Raw genomic sequence first — 15286 nt, 5'->3', positions numbered from 1 at the left:
AGGCGCTACAACTAACTTATAGCAGTAGCGCGGGTGCCACCCGTGCTACTACTACGTCCTTTAGTAGTAGCGCGGGTAAAAACCTGCGCTATTACTACCAGCGCGGGTTTTTTTTGAATTTTTTCGAAAAGATATTTCGATTTTTTCCCTAATTTTCAAATTTCTGAATTATTTTAACCTCAAATCTCTAATCACCCCTCATCGCTGCTCAATTTAATCTCTAATCACCCCTCATCATTCCAAATCATCTAACTTCCCGGACGGTCACCCATCCTCTCACTACTCCAGCCTGAGCACGCTTAACTTCCGGGTTCTATTCTCCCTCGTTTCCAAGTCTGCACTTGTTGTTTTCCTGACAATAGTAAGATGTCAATCCTATTAACCTCAGGAATTTAGCTTGAGCATGAAGTGACACATTTCACTATTTGAGTTTGAAACTATTGTTCTAAAAAATTAGTAACACTAATATTTCTTGAATAATTAGTTTGACCATAGTTTGACCACAGTTTGACCACAGTTTGGCCATAGTTTGACCAGATTTGACCAAAATTCAAAAAAACTAAAATAATTATTTAGTAACAATAATATTCTAGAATAATTGGTTTGACCATTGTTTGACCACAGTTTGACCACACAGTTTGATTTTTTTTTTCGATTTTTTCCACTCTAGATCTTAAAAGCCCCGTAACTTTTTTCTGTTAGGTTTTTGAGGATTCTAAAAATGGTTAACGGGGTCCCTCGGTTAAATTTGGATGTAACTTTTCAAGTAGATGATTTTTCATATAAAAATCTTTTTCATCCGAGTTAGTATGCACAAGTTATGCCCATTTTTACAAATTCTCGAGAGATTTTGCAAATAAAGTCGAAATTCATATTTGCAAATTTTCCCAACAACTAGACCACATATCACATGGGAAACTTCTTTTCTTTTATTTTTTTGACATTTTCATCATTATCTTTTATTTTTTAAAACTGAAAAGGCGTTCCATGAGGGGGGGGGGTAGAGTTTGAAAATGGGACCTTTAGTAGTAGCGCGGTTTTTTACCCCCTTGCTACTACTATGGCACCACTTAGTAGTAGAGAGGGCTAAAAACCAACGCTACTGCTATCAAACTTAGTAGTAGCGAGGTTTTAAAAACCCGCGCTACTACTATGGCATGTCCCGTGGGCACGGTAGAGACCGCTTAGTAGTAGCGAGGGTTAAAAACCCGCGCTACTGCTATCAACTTAGTAGTAGCGAGGTTTAAAAACCTGCGCTGCTGGTAAGTAGCAGTAGCGAGGGTTTTTAACCCTCGCTACTAGTAACTTTCTGTGTATAGGCTTTTCCCTAGTAGTGTTCTTGCAGCAAATCTGAGTTTTTTATATACTTCGAACTTCTCTGTTATTTTAATTTCAACTTCTTAGTCATATTCTTAGAAAGGAAATATGTTTTTAAATAAGCATCAAACATTTTTTTTTGTAAATTGAACTTCATAGTTTTATTTTTCTTAGAAACGGTAATAATTTGAGTTTCTTGTATATCGAACTACTCCTTTATTTGAATTTGAACTTCATCATTTTTATTCTTTACTAACAAGGAAATCTGAGTTTCTTTATAAATATCGAACTTCTCTATGTTGTAACTTGGACTTCTTGGTTTATTTTTTTAGCATAAAAATATCCTAAGTTTTTCATAAATATTGGACCCCTCCACATTTTTTTAGAAATGGGGAAAATTCATTCTGTTTATAGACTTTTTGAATTGGTATTTTAATTTAATTCAACTTGTTTGTTTTTATCGGTTCATAAAAATCTAAGTTTTTTATAAACGTCGAACTTCTTCATTATTTTAATTTGAACTTCTTAGTTTTATTCTTACAGAAAAATATGGTTTTCAAAAAAGCATGAAATATAAGCCGATTGTGATACTGAAACATTTTATCCTTCATGCAACCAGAAAATGCAACATTTTTCTATGAAGCCCACATGAAAGGAATGATTTTGTCATGGCATTTTATTGGTTTTTAAGATCCTAGACTTCTTTTGGTTTTGTCATGTTAACTTTTTCGATTAGTTTCCTTTTAACTTCCAGAACACAAACCGTATGGTAATTGAACTTCCGTATTTTTTTCATGAAGTTTGGTAATTGAGCTTCCGTATTTTTTTCCTTTCCTATTTTTTGTTTTATATATATTTATGTACTGAATAAAGTTCGGTAATTGAACTTCCTGTTTTTTTAATGTGAATTCCAGAGATTTAGCATTTCCCACATTTCTTTTTCAAGGGAGAATCCGTGAAACTTTTTTAATGGATGATTTAATATTTCCCACTCCACACCTTTTGTCGCAGAATGTGTAATTTTTCAAGATTGAACTATTGTACATGTTAAACAAGGGCCAAAAGAATTTTTTGGGTACATACCACATGATAAACAACACAAATGTTTTTGATAGAAAGAAGATGCATTCACATATACACAAACAAAGTGTCGATGATAGAGACATGATCCATCCAAAATTAACTCGTGTAAAATTTCATTAGTACAGGAGCAGCATGGTCGATGTCCGGCAATGTGAGGATTTGCCAATCTGAACCGAAATAATAAGCAGTGGTGTAAATTGCTCACACTGTCTCTCACCAAATCTTTCCCTGAACTCAAATACCTGCTGAAACTCAAATACCTGCAAAAGTAGGAGCCTGGAACATTAAGGACCTGGGCCTCGTCTGGGCTCTACAGCAGTGGGAACCGAGTGGCTCAGCCGAACTTCTTGGGGCTGTGCAGTTGAACGGCCGAAGCTGGCAGCGGCGAAACGCGTTGAGTGCTGCAGCGATGGGGCCCCACTGGGAAGAGGCTACGTGGTAGCAAGGGACTATGGGTCAGGTAAGACCTACAATAGTTATGTTTAGTATTCAACACAAAGATTGAAAAGGTATCACTTTAGGCATTAGGCAGGATAACTATGTGCGTAATATGCTCTAGTATATTGCAACTACCTTGTGTGATGGCTGTATGCCACGACTCAGAATCAGAAAATAACAATATACTATGCTAGTTCACATAACTTCACTCAAGTCAGAGCACGAAGGATGACATAAATAGTTGAATGATCGATGTCCTCAGTATTATGACAAGGAACATCTAAATTCCCAGCTCACTTCTGTGAAAAACACACATAATATGTCACTCTTTCTTGCTGTTTTTTATCAAGTATAAGCATTGACTGAATTTTCAAATTTAGTGGTGGAGCTATGCAATGGCAGAATAAAGAAAACAAGCACACAAACTCAGAGAGTTCAGAAGCTCTGAAGCTCAAGTCTACGGGGTGCAGCTCTGTCTGTGTATGTGCGTCTGATTGCATGGAACATGTGCTCAAGGACGGACAAGGTCTTCAGACGCACTGCCGGCATATTTCGGGCGGATGGTGGCTCCTGGTTATAGTGCGGGATGTGGCGTCACCGTCACGCTCGTCACCAGGAAAGAGACGGCCAAGGTGTGACGCCCGGATAATTAAGCTACAGTGATCCCCCGCTAATGATGCCATGCCACCTCGGTTACTGTTGATAAACTCTAGATAATTCAAAACCGTTTCAAAATTCAAATTCAAATTAATGTCAACAAATAAAGTTTTCAAAAATTGAAACAAAAATGTTCGGACAATGCCAAATATGGCATAGGCAATTATGGTGTAGATGACACAAATTTATAAAATACTTAAATGCCCAAATTAAATAGAACAGAAAACAAAGATAAAAAGAAAAGGAAAAGAAAGGGAAAAAGAAGAAACCCCCTTCCCCCCTGGGCCGAAAGGCCCAGCTAGCCAGTAGCCAGCCACCCAACCGACCGAGCTCCCCGCACCACACCCTCTCCCTGTTCCTCGGTTCCGCGCCGCTACAGGGTGTGGTCGCCACCGGACCCCCTCGCCGGCGCCGCAAGGAGATAAGATCGCCAGTGCCCCTGCCTCCTCGATCCCGCCTCCCACTCGCCCCCACGCTCGCCCTCGGCCCCCGCGCCTCTCCCCCTCCCCTCAGATCCACTCGCCGCTCCTCGCCCTCCGCCATGGCCGAGCGCCTTCCTCGTCGCCGCTCGCCGTAGATGCGACCGTCGTCGCCCGTTCACCTCACCAACGTGTCCGTCGTCCCCGCCATCGTCCTCCTCGTCGACCGGTGGCCGCAGCTGGAGCTCGGAGGCACTGCTGCAACGGTTCCCTTCTTCCTCATCTCCGGTCGTCGCCGTTCTTCACCAACTCCGGTGACGCCCTCCGCAGCTACTAAGCCAGCAAAGGCCACCGTGCGTGCCGCTCGGTGAGCTCCTCCGCCTCCTACTCCTCCTTGTTAAGCCCCTTGCGCACCGTAGCTACCTCATGCCGTTGCCGTGAGCCCGTCACCGCGGATCGCCTCCCTACCGTGGCCATGCTCTCCGTCGTGCTCGCCTGAGCACAGCATCGTGCTCCTGATGCTCACAGGAGCCCAACGCGCACGCGCACACTCCCTTCCGTGCCTCCTAGCGTGTTTCCCGTCGGGGACCCGACCGCGTCGCTGCCCGCGCTCGTCGCCGGCAGCCGTCCGGTGACCCTTTGGTCCCGGGCTCGTGCCGTTGTGCTGGCGCACGCGCGAAGGCTTCGCCCCGCCCTTCTGTTTTCCCCGTAGCACGCCGCCTCACCGTTGCCATTGCTTGCCCGAAAGACCTCGCCGCCGATGAGCTCGATGCGCCCTTCTCCGGCCACCGCAGCTCGCCAGACCACCACCAACTGACGCGTCGTCGTCTTGCCGTTCTAACGCGCCCGGCCGCGCTCGATTTGGTGCCCCGTAGGCGAATCCCGACGCACGCCGGCGTTCGGTCGCTGCGTACGAGCTCGCCGGAGCTACTCCGGCGGCTCCGCTGAGCTGGCACCCCGGGGGTCCACCCCTGGGTCACTGCCTGTGGGCCTGAGGGCCCCAGCTGGCCGCGTTGACCAAGGTCAACTACGCTGATGTGGCAGCTACTACCACGGACATGCGGGCCCCATCCCATAAAAAAAATAAAAACAAATAGATAAACTGCTAATTAATTAAATTAATTAATTAAAACCTAATCTCTCCCTGACTACTAGGCCCTACCTGCTAATTAACCCATTTAGTTAGTTTCAAAACTCTGTTAATGCCCCTGACAATGACATGTGGGTCCCACTGGACCCACCTGTCTAGTTTGACTGGTCAACCGACCAGTTGACCTGCTGACATCACTCTGATGTCATGCCTGCGTCATCATGCACTGTTCTAGATAATGTTCGAATTAAATAACTAATTAAAATCAGAAAATGATTTAAATATTTAGAAAATCATATCTATTAATCCGTAACTCGGATGAAAATACTTTCTACATGAAAGTTGCTCAGAACGACGAGACGAATCCGGATAGGCAGCCCGTTCGTCTACCACACATCCCTAACCTATCGGACTCACAACTTTCCCCCTCCGGTAACTCTGCCCGAAAACGCGAAACACCGGGGATACTTTCCAGGATGTTTTCTCCCTTCGTTGATATCACCTACTACCGCGATTGGGCACACCTAGCATTGTTACTTGTCATGTCATGCATTGATATGCATCTGTTTGCATTGTATTCATTGTTTCTTCCCCCTCTTCTCTTCGGTAGACTACGAGACCGACGCTGCTACTGCCCAGCTCGACTACGGAGTTGACGACCCCTCCTTCTTGCCAGAGCAACCAGGCAAGCCCCCCCTTTGATCACCAGATATCACCTATTCTTCTCTATACTGCTTGCATTAGAGTAGTGTAGCATGTTACTGTTCGGTTACTCCTATTCTGCTGCATAGCCTGTCATTGTTGCTACAGTCATTGATACGCACTAACCAACTACGCCTGGCCCTGGTCGGCGTTCGCGGATACTTAACACGCTTAACGAGATCTTGGTATTTGAACTGAGTCTGGCTACTGGCCTATACGCACTAACCAACTACGCGGGAACAGTTATGGGCACTCGACGTCGTGGTATCAGCCGAAGCCTTCTTGACGTCAGCGACGAAGCGGCGCACGCCGGATTGGACTGGAACGCCTGCTCTTGTATTAGGAAGGCTAGGCCTGCTTCCGGCCGCCCTCGCAACATGCAGGTGTGCAATGGGCGATGGGCCCAGACCCCTGCGTGCATAGGATTTAGACCGGCGTGCTAACCTCTCTGTTGTGCCTAGGTGGGGCTGTGACGTGTTGATCTTCCGAGGCTGGGCATGACCCAGTAAAGTGTGTCCGGCCAAATGGGATCGAGCGTGTTGGGTTATGTGGTGCACCCCTGCAGGGAAGTTAATCTATTCGAATAGCCGTGATCTTCGGTAACAGGACGACTTGGAGTTGTACCTTGACCTTATGACAACTAGAACCGGATACTTAATAAAACACACCCTTCCAAGTGCCAGATACAACCCGATGATCGCTCTCTAACAGGGCGACGAGGCGAGGATCACCGGGTAGGATTATGCTATGCGATGCTACTTGGAGGACTTCAGTCTACTCTCTTCTACATGATGCAAGACGGAGGCTGCTAGAAGCGTAGTATTCGACATGATTAGCTATCCCCCTCTTATTCTGGCATTCTGCAGTTCAGTCCACTGATATGGCCCTTTACACATATACCCATGCATATGTAGTATAGCTCCTTGCTTGCGAGTACGTTGGATGAGTACTCACGGTTGCTTTTCTCCCTCTTTTCCCCTTTCCCTTCTACCTGGTTGTCGCAACCAGATGCTGGAGCCCTGGAGCCAGACACCACGATCCACGACGACTACTACACTGGAGGTGCCTACTACTACGTGCAGGCTGCTGACGACGACCATGCGTAGTTTAGGAGGATCCCAGGCAGGAGGCATGTGCCTCTTTCGATCTGTATCCCAGTTTGTGCTAGCCTTCTTAAGGCAAACTTGTTTAACTTATGTCTGTACTCAGATATTGTTGCTTCCGCCGACTCGTCTATGATCGAGCACTTGTATTCGAGCCCTCGAGGCCCCTGGCTTGTAATATGTTGCTTGTATGACTTATTTATGTTTTTAGAGTTGTGTTGTGATATCTTCCCGTGAGTCCCTGATCTTGATCGTACACGTTTGCATGCATGATTAGTGTACGATTGAATCGGGGGTGTCACAAGTTGGTATCAGAGCCGACTTCCTGTAGGAATCCCCCTTCCACACTCTTTGGCCGAAGTCGAGTCTAGACTTTACAAAACTTTTACTAACATGGCTATGCGGCTTACGGCCCCACGTTGCCATTGGGTGGTATTAGGATCTTTTATTCCTCATCTATACTCCAGGATTCTGATCTCTCTTCTATTCGGGTTAAATGATTTTACCAACGCTAACTCTAGGTTCTCGTAATTACTTCCTCCCGGAGAGCACCTCACTCCAGATGATTATTTCGTGCACCGAAGGATTCCGAAGATACTCTTCGATGTTCTCTCAAGACTTTATGCTCACCTCTTGTTGCTATTCCCTGCCACTGTTATATTATTATGGATAACTACATGCACTTTTCCTTTCAATCCCGTTGATCTTGTTATTACAAGATACCCCGTAATTCTCTCTATTGTTCCGAGAATACTTTCTGCCTACTACCTTGCAGTTCTTGCCACATGAATACCCCTTACGGATAATTCCTTGCACTTACCGAGTATCCGCTCAACCCCACTGATCGAGTGTTTTGCAAAAGACTTCGAAATACCATTCGATCTTCTGAAATTCCTGAGCAGCCTATTGCTCTTGAAATTCTTGCTTGCTTTTATGGTTAATCCCATAAGTCTCGTAATCCTATTGGCATCCCTTGACTTTATCATTTTAAGTCTGTTGATTCAATATGTTGAGGATGCTCGCATTCCTCCGTCGAATCCTAGAATTCATCCTTCCGGCTCAATGTCAGTTTGGACATGAGTTGGTTCTCAACCAATTAAATTGTCGTCGATTGTACCCCTAAGTCTATTCAGCTTATCCATCCTTAATCAAAGCGTTTGTTTCTGATCCCTTGAATTTGAAATCATAATTCCTTTGCATTGAGCTTTGAATTATCCAGTTACTTCTATAATCCAATGCCTTCGCATTGTTTCTTCCTCTGGTTGTGTGCCAGTACTCACATCACCTTCGCTATGGACCGTCGGATCCTTTGTTGAAATATCATCCGACAGTGTCCTTCGTATACAAAACCTCAAGAAGTTCTTTCCCTGATACATAATGCCTTCGGTTAATTGTATCCTTTGTTTTGTCAACCATGCTCTACTTTTGAGCTTGTGTTATTTACTCCTGAAGTTCGTGGTATATGTTCTAAGAAGCCCCGATGGCTTGAACCTATGCCTTCCTTAATATGTGTAAACTCGAAAGTTTTCACGAGTCATTCTCTTCTAGTATTTTACCAAGATAAAATTTCAACACTAAAACTTCAGCGAACGCGAGAAGAAAATGAAAGGTTATGCATTGGAGAAGTGGGAGTCGACCTTGAACTTTGTGTTCATGCCCATAGACACGATGTAGATCTTCTCATCGAAGCTTCGTTTAAAATTAATTATTCCCTTGGTATAAGTTCATCTTATATCTGGGATATGGCCTTTTCCAATCGTGGTTCCGACCATGTTCTCCTTTAAATACCATTTCTCGCGCAAGTTTAAGCACTTATCTTCTACAGAGCAATACCCCAGTCCAACCTCTACTTTGATTTGTCATCGAGTATTACCCCCTGGTATCTCGAGATTATCATGGAACTGCATAACCTCTTATGAGTTCTTCATCAAGTACTACATTCTCACGGATTCCAATTTTTCACGGGCTCTGAGTTATTAAACACTCCAAGACACCGATAACTGCACCGAGTCCGCACTACGGTTCAACAACTCTTCAGTAATCTTCTTTAAGTACGAGTTTGTACCTGATCATGTCATTCCTAGCTAGCTCTGCTATATCTATTCATGTTGATTTTAACTGTGCTACCTGGTCCATCTTCCCATAGCAAAATTTGCGACGATAGCTAAGCTTACGTCGATTTTCCTCGTCATACCCTTTCACCTTAAACAATAAGCTTGAGTTCGAGTTTGTGTCGTAACTGTGGTACCAATAACCTCTTGCTTCGTCATTCCTTTGACTTGATGTCATCGCTGATTGATTACATCTTCATGAAATCTCTCGACAAATGTGTCGTGATCATCATCAACCTTATGAGCTCTTCCAGGATACCAACCGGATTCATGAAGAGAAATGCCATCCTTTCCCTCGATGAGTTGTGTTATCATTGGCCACTTTATTGCCTTCCCGCCAACACAAACTTGTTCGTGTTTTGTGTTATACCTTGAGTTCCTTGCTATCCAGCATTTATTCTTCCTTACCTTGGAGTGTTACCATCTTTTATGTCAAGAATGTCGTGAGGATTACTCCACCTCTTAAGAATTCTTGGTATAGTGATACTTCTCACCATCACCATTCTTTCTTGGTCCTCATGTTGATTCCAACCGGGGTACCAACAGGTGAACGGTGTTGTTTGGATTTTGCACTTCTAGCAACCCTATTGCTTCGAAGTTAATGTTCGGTCGTTCATTCTTAGACTATTAATTATTGAATCACCATTCTGACATTGGTCGTGCAACCCAACCCATATTTCGGGCGCACCTTTCAACCAATGTTTAATTGTGTATGTTTTCCTCGAGCTTACTTCCTTATATCATTTGATATGACAAATGTTATCTCCTTATCCACATATTTGTGGAGATCCATCTTTTGGATACCTCGATGAATTATCGCTGAGTCCATCAGTCACCTCCTCATCCTCTTCTTGATTTAATGATGAACTCTTGTTTCGGAACTCACTTCCATAGTACATTTCCCGAGAATCTTGCAATGTCATTTCATCGATTTGTGTTGCACCTTTTCTCCTCGGACATCCTGAGTCTGAGGTATCATGACACCAATCGGATCTGAATCTCGGTCAGATATGATGGTTGGGACAACTTTCCAGCAGTTATGATGTTGGTCCTTTGATGACCCAGTATTATGATGTCATGCCTAGCCCCCCTGGCTGGAGGACCTATCATTATAATTTCTTTTTCAAGGAAAACTATTCTTCCATGAGGAAATAGTAAGACTTATTCTACAAGTTATTCCTGATGGATCCTTTGTGTTTCCAAAGTCTAATCTTCACCTGATGACCATGTCAATGCTATTTCGAAGCATGTCTATGGTACTCCAATTTTCAACAAGAACATTTGAAGCCCAATGCTAAATGTTTCTTGCTCAATTATCCAAACACCGCTGTATGGGTAATGTCATGAAATTTCTCTCCCCTTTCCTAAAGGGTTCTCTACAATTATATCTTGTCATGGATACCATGCTCTGTTTGACCTTGGGAAGGATATACCCCTGAATTATGTGTTTAAACACATTTTCCTATCCATTGTTTTGTTTAATCTTTCTTGTGATCTATATGATCTAAGCAGTAATAATTCACTTCTTATGTAAACACCGTGTTGTGTCATTTTGTCATTAAGACCCTCTTACTATTGTTAATGACATTTCGGTAACCACCGATGGACGAGAACTTTGCCTATTGGTCCGCCTCATTCAACGAGCAGGAAGATGGTTCTCTTTGTCCCTCACCCTTGGTATCAGCATTGTTGCCAACATAACTAATAGGCTATCCTCTGACATGCCTTGCTTACATGATCGTGCAAGACGTCATCGCCCTTTCTACTTTTAACCCACATGGTGGGCCCATAACCCACAGTTCCACAGAATCAAAACCTGACTCTCCTGTACAACCTGTTGTCAAAGTTATTCCTTGTGCTTGACTTTGTATGTAATTCACGGGCCGCTTGCCTGTTGATCTATTCTGGTATCAGACACAATACTTATTCCCGTTGCTCTGAACCCCTTTCGCACTCTGCTTCAGGCAATGAACGATTGCCTATCCGCTTGAAACTTCTTATTGCATCGTCTTACTTTGCTCTCGATGTGTGTCATTTGTTCAACTCGAGAGATACTCATATGTTCATTCTTGGGATACCCCCAGATGAATTTCCCTTATAACATCCTATCATTGTAGAGCTGCCCCTTACCTATTCGTAAGTACGATGGAGTTCCCCGAAGAAAGGACGACAACTTCATCATGATGCTTTGGAATAAAGAATTGAAGACATCAACGAAAGGGATTAACTTCTTCGAGAATAATCGTTAGAATTTCGTAACCTATTCTTCTCCCTTACTCCCCTCTTAAATCTCGGGACGAGATTTCTTGTAGTGGAGGAGAATTGTGACGCCCGGATAATTAAGCTACAGTGATCCCCCGCTAATGATGCCATGTCACCTCGGTTCCTGTTGATAAACTCTAGATAATTCAAAACCGTTTCAAAATTCAAATTCAAATTAATGTCAAAAAATAAAGTTTTCAAAAGTTGAAACAAAAATGTTGGGACAATGCCAAATATGGCATAGGCAATTATGGTGTAGATGACACAAATTTATAAAATACTTAAATGCCCAAATTAAATAGAACAGAAAACAAAGATAAAAAGAAAAGGAAAAGAAAGGGAAAAAGAAGAAACCCCCCTTCCCCCCTGGGCCGAAAGGCCCAGCTAGCCAGCAGCCAGCCACCCAACCGGCCCAGCTCCCCGCACCGCACCCTCTCCCTGTTCCTCGATTCCGTGCCGCTACAGGGCGCGGTCGCCACCGGACCCCCTCGTCGGCGCCGCAAGGAGATAAGATCGCCAGCACCCCCGCCTCCTCGATCCCGCCTCCCACTCGCCCCCACGCTCGCCCTCGGCCCCCACGCCTCTCCCCCTCCCCTCAGATCCACTCGCCGCTCCTCGCCCTCCGCCATGGCCGAGCGCCTTCCTTGTCGCCGCTCGCCGTAGACGCGACCGCCGTCGCCCATTCACCTCGCCAACATGTCCGTCGTCCCCACCGTCGTCCTCCTCGTCGACCGGTGGCCGCAGCTGGAGCTCGGAGGCACTGCTGCAACAGTTCCCTTCTTCCTCATCTTCGGTCGTCGCCGTTCTTCACCAACTCCGGCGACGCCCTCTGCAGCTACTAAGCCACCAAAGGCCACCGTGCGTGCCACTCGGTGAGCTCCTCCGCCTCCTACTCCTCCTTGTTAAGCCCCTTGCGCACCGTAGCTACCTCGTGCCGTTGCCATGAGCCCGTCGCCGCGGATCGCCTCGCCGCCATGGCCATGCTCTCCGTCGTGCTCGCCTGAGCACGGCATCGTGCTCCTGATGCTGACAGGAGCCCAACGCGCACGCGCACACTCCCTCCCGTGCCTCCTAGCGTGTTTCCCGTCGGGGACCCGACCGCGTCGCCGCCCGCGCTCGTCGCCGGCAGCCGTCCGGTGACCCTTTGGTCCTGGGCTCATGCCGTTGTGCTGGCGCACGCGCGAAGGCTTCGCCCCGCCCTTCTATTTGCCTCGTAGCGCGCCGCCTCACCGTTGCCGTTGCTCGCCCGAAAGACCTCGCCGCCGATGAGCTCGATGCGCCCTTCTCCGGCCACCGCAGCTCGCCAGACCACCACCAACCGACACGTCGTCGTCTTGCCGTTCTAACGCGCCCGGCCGCGCTCGATTTGGTGCCCCATAGGCGAATCCCGACGCACGCTGGCATTCGGTCGCTGCGTGCGAGCTCGCCGGAGCTACTCCGGCGGCTCCGCTGAGCTGGCACCCCGGGGGTCCACCCCTGGGTCACTGCCTGTGGGCCTGAGGGCCCCAGCTCTTGGACTGAAGCATGAGCTGCTTCAAACCACTGCATCTCTTCAATACGGATATAGTAACGATCATAGCAATCTCCTCTGGTACCTACGTTGACCAAGGTCAACTATGCTGATGTGGCAGCTACTGCCACTAACATGCGGGCCCCATCCCATAAAACAAATAAAAACAAATAGATAAACTGCTAATTAATTAAATTAATTAATTAAAACCTAATCTCTCCCTGACTACTAGGCCCTACCTGCTAATTAACCCATTTAGTTAGTTTCAAAACTCTGTTAATGCCCCTGACAATGACATGTGGGTCCCACTGGACCCACCTGTCTGGTTTGACTGGTCAACCGACCAGTTGACCTGCTGACATCACTCTGATGTCATGCCTGCATCATCATGCACTGTTCTGGATAATGTTCGAATTAAATAACTAATTAAAATCGGAAAATGATTTAAATCTTTAGAAAATCATATCTTTTAATCCGTAACTCGGATGAAAATACTTTCTACATGAAAGTTGCTCAGAACGACGAGACGAATCCGGATACACAGCCCGTTCGTCTACCACACATCCCTAACCTATCGGACTCGCAACTTTCCCCCTCCGGTAACTCTGCCCGAAAACGTGAAACACCGGGGATACTTTCCCGGATGTTTTCCCCCTTCGTCGGTATCACCTACTACCGCGATTGGGCACACCTAGCATCGTTACTTGTCATGTCATGCATTGATATGCATCTGTTTGCATTGTATTCATTTTTTCTTCCCCCTCTTCTCTCCGGTAGACTACGAGACCAACGCTGCTGCTGCCCAGTTCGACTACGGAGTTGACGACCCCTCCTTCTTGCTAGAGCAACCAGGCAAGCCCCCCCTTTGATCACCAGATATCGCCTATTCTTCTCTATACTGCTTGCATTAGAGTAGTGTAGCATGTTACTGTTCGGTTACTCCTATTTTGTTGCATAGCCTGTCATTGTTGCTACAGTCATTGATACCTTACCCGCAATCCTAAATGCCTAGTATAGGATGCTAGTTTATCATCATTGGCCCTACATTCTTGTCAGCCTGCTTTGCTATACTATCGGGCCGTGATCACTCGGGAGGTGATCACGAGTATATACTATACATACATATCCTATACAGATGGTGACTAAAGTCGGGTCAGCTCGTTGAGTACCCGCAAGTGGTTCTGATGTGGGGGCTAGAAGGATAGGTGGCTCCATCCCGGTAGAGGTGGGCCTGGGTTCCCGACGGCCCCCGACTGTTACTTTGTGGCGGAGCGACAGGGCAGGTTGAGACCACCTAGGAGACAGGTGGGCCTGGCCCTGGTCGGCATTCGCGGATACTTAACACGCTTAACGAGATGTTGGTATTTGAACTGAGTCTGGCTACTGGCCTATACGCACTAACCAACTACGCGGGAACAGTTATGGGCACTCGACGTCGTGGTATCAGCCAAAGCCTTCTTGACGTCAGCGACGAAGCGGCGCGCGCCGGATTGGACTGGAACGCCTGCTCTTGTATTAGGGAGGCTAGGTCTGCTTCCGGCCGCCCTCGCAACGTGCAGGTGTGCAATGGGCGATGGGCCCAGACCCCTGCGCGGGTAGGATTTAGACCGGTGTGCTAACCTCTTTGTTGTGTCTAGGTGGGGCTGCGACGTGTTGATCTTCCGAGGCCGGGCATGCCCCAGTAAAGTGTGTCCGACCAAATGGGATCGAGCGTGTTGGGTTATGTGGTGCACCCCTACAGGGAAGTTAATCTATTCGAATAGCCGTGATCTTCGATAACAGGACGACTTGGAGTTGTACCTTGACCTTATGACAACAAGAACCGGATACTTAATAAAGCACACCCTTCCAAGTGCCAGATACAACCCAGTGATCGCTCTCTAACAGGGCGACGAGGAGAGGATCGCCGGGTAGGATTATGCTATGCGATGCTACTTGGAGGACTTCAGTCTACTCTCTTCTACATGCTGCAAGACGGAGGCTGCCAGAAGTGTAGTCTTCGACATGATTAGCTATCCCCCTCTTATTCTGGCATTCTGTAGTTCAGTCCACCGATATGACCCTTTACACATATACCCATGCATATGTAGTATAGCTCTTTGCTTGCGAGTACTTTGGATGAGTACTCACGGTTGCTTTTCTCCTTCTTTTCCCCTTTCCCTTCTACCTGGTTGTCGCAACCAGATGTTGGAGCCCTGGAGCCAGACACTACCGTCGATGACGACTAGTACACTGGAGGTCCCTACTACTACATGCAGGCTGCTGACGACGACCATGAGTAGTTTAGGAGGATCCCAGGTAGGAGGCCTGCGCCTCTTTCGATTTGTATCCCAGTTTGTGCTAGCCTTCTTAAGGCAAACTTTTTTAACTTATGTCTATACTCAGATATTGTTGCTTCCGCTGACTCGTCTATGATCGAGCACTTGTATTCGAGCCCTCGAGGCCCCTGGCTTGTAATATGTTGCTTGTATGACTTATTTATGTTTTTAGAGTTGTGTTGTGATATCTTCCCGTGAGTCCCTGATCTTGATCGTACACGTTTGCGTGCATGATTAGTGCACGATTGAATCGGGGGCGTCACACAAGGCGTACAA

Source organism: Triticum dicoccoides, chromosome 4B (assembly GCF_002162155.2).
Source record: "Triticum dicoccoides isolate Atlit2015 ecotype Zavitan chromosome 4B, WEW_v2.0, whole genome shotgun sequence".
Taxonomy (NCBI): Eukaryota; Viridiplantae; Streptophyta; class Magnoliopsida; order Poales; family Poaceae; genus Triticum; species Triticum dicoccoides.
Note: the sequence above shows the minus strand (reverse complement) of the source record.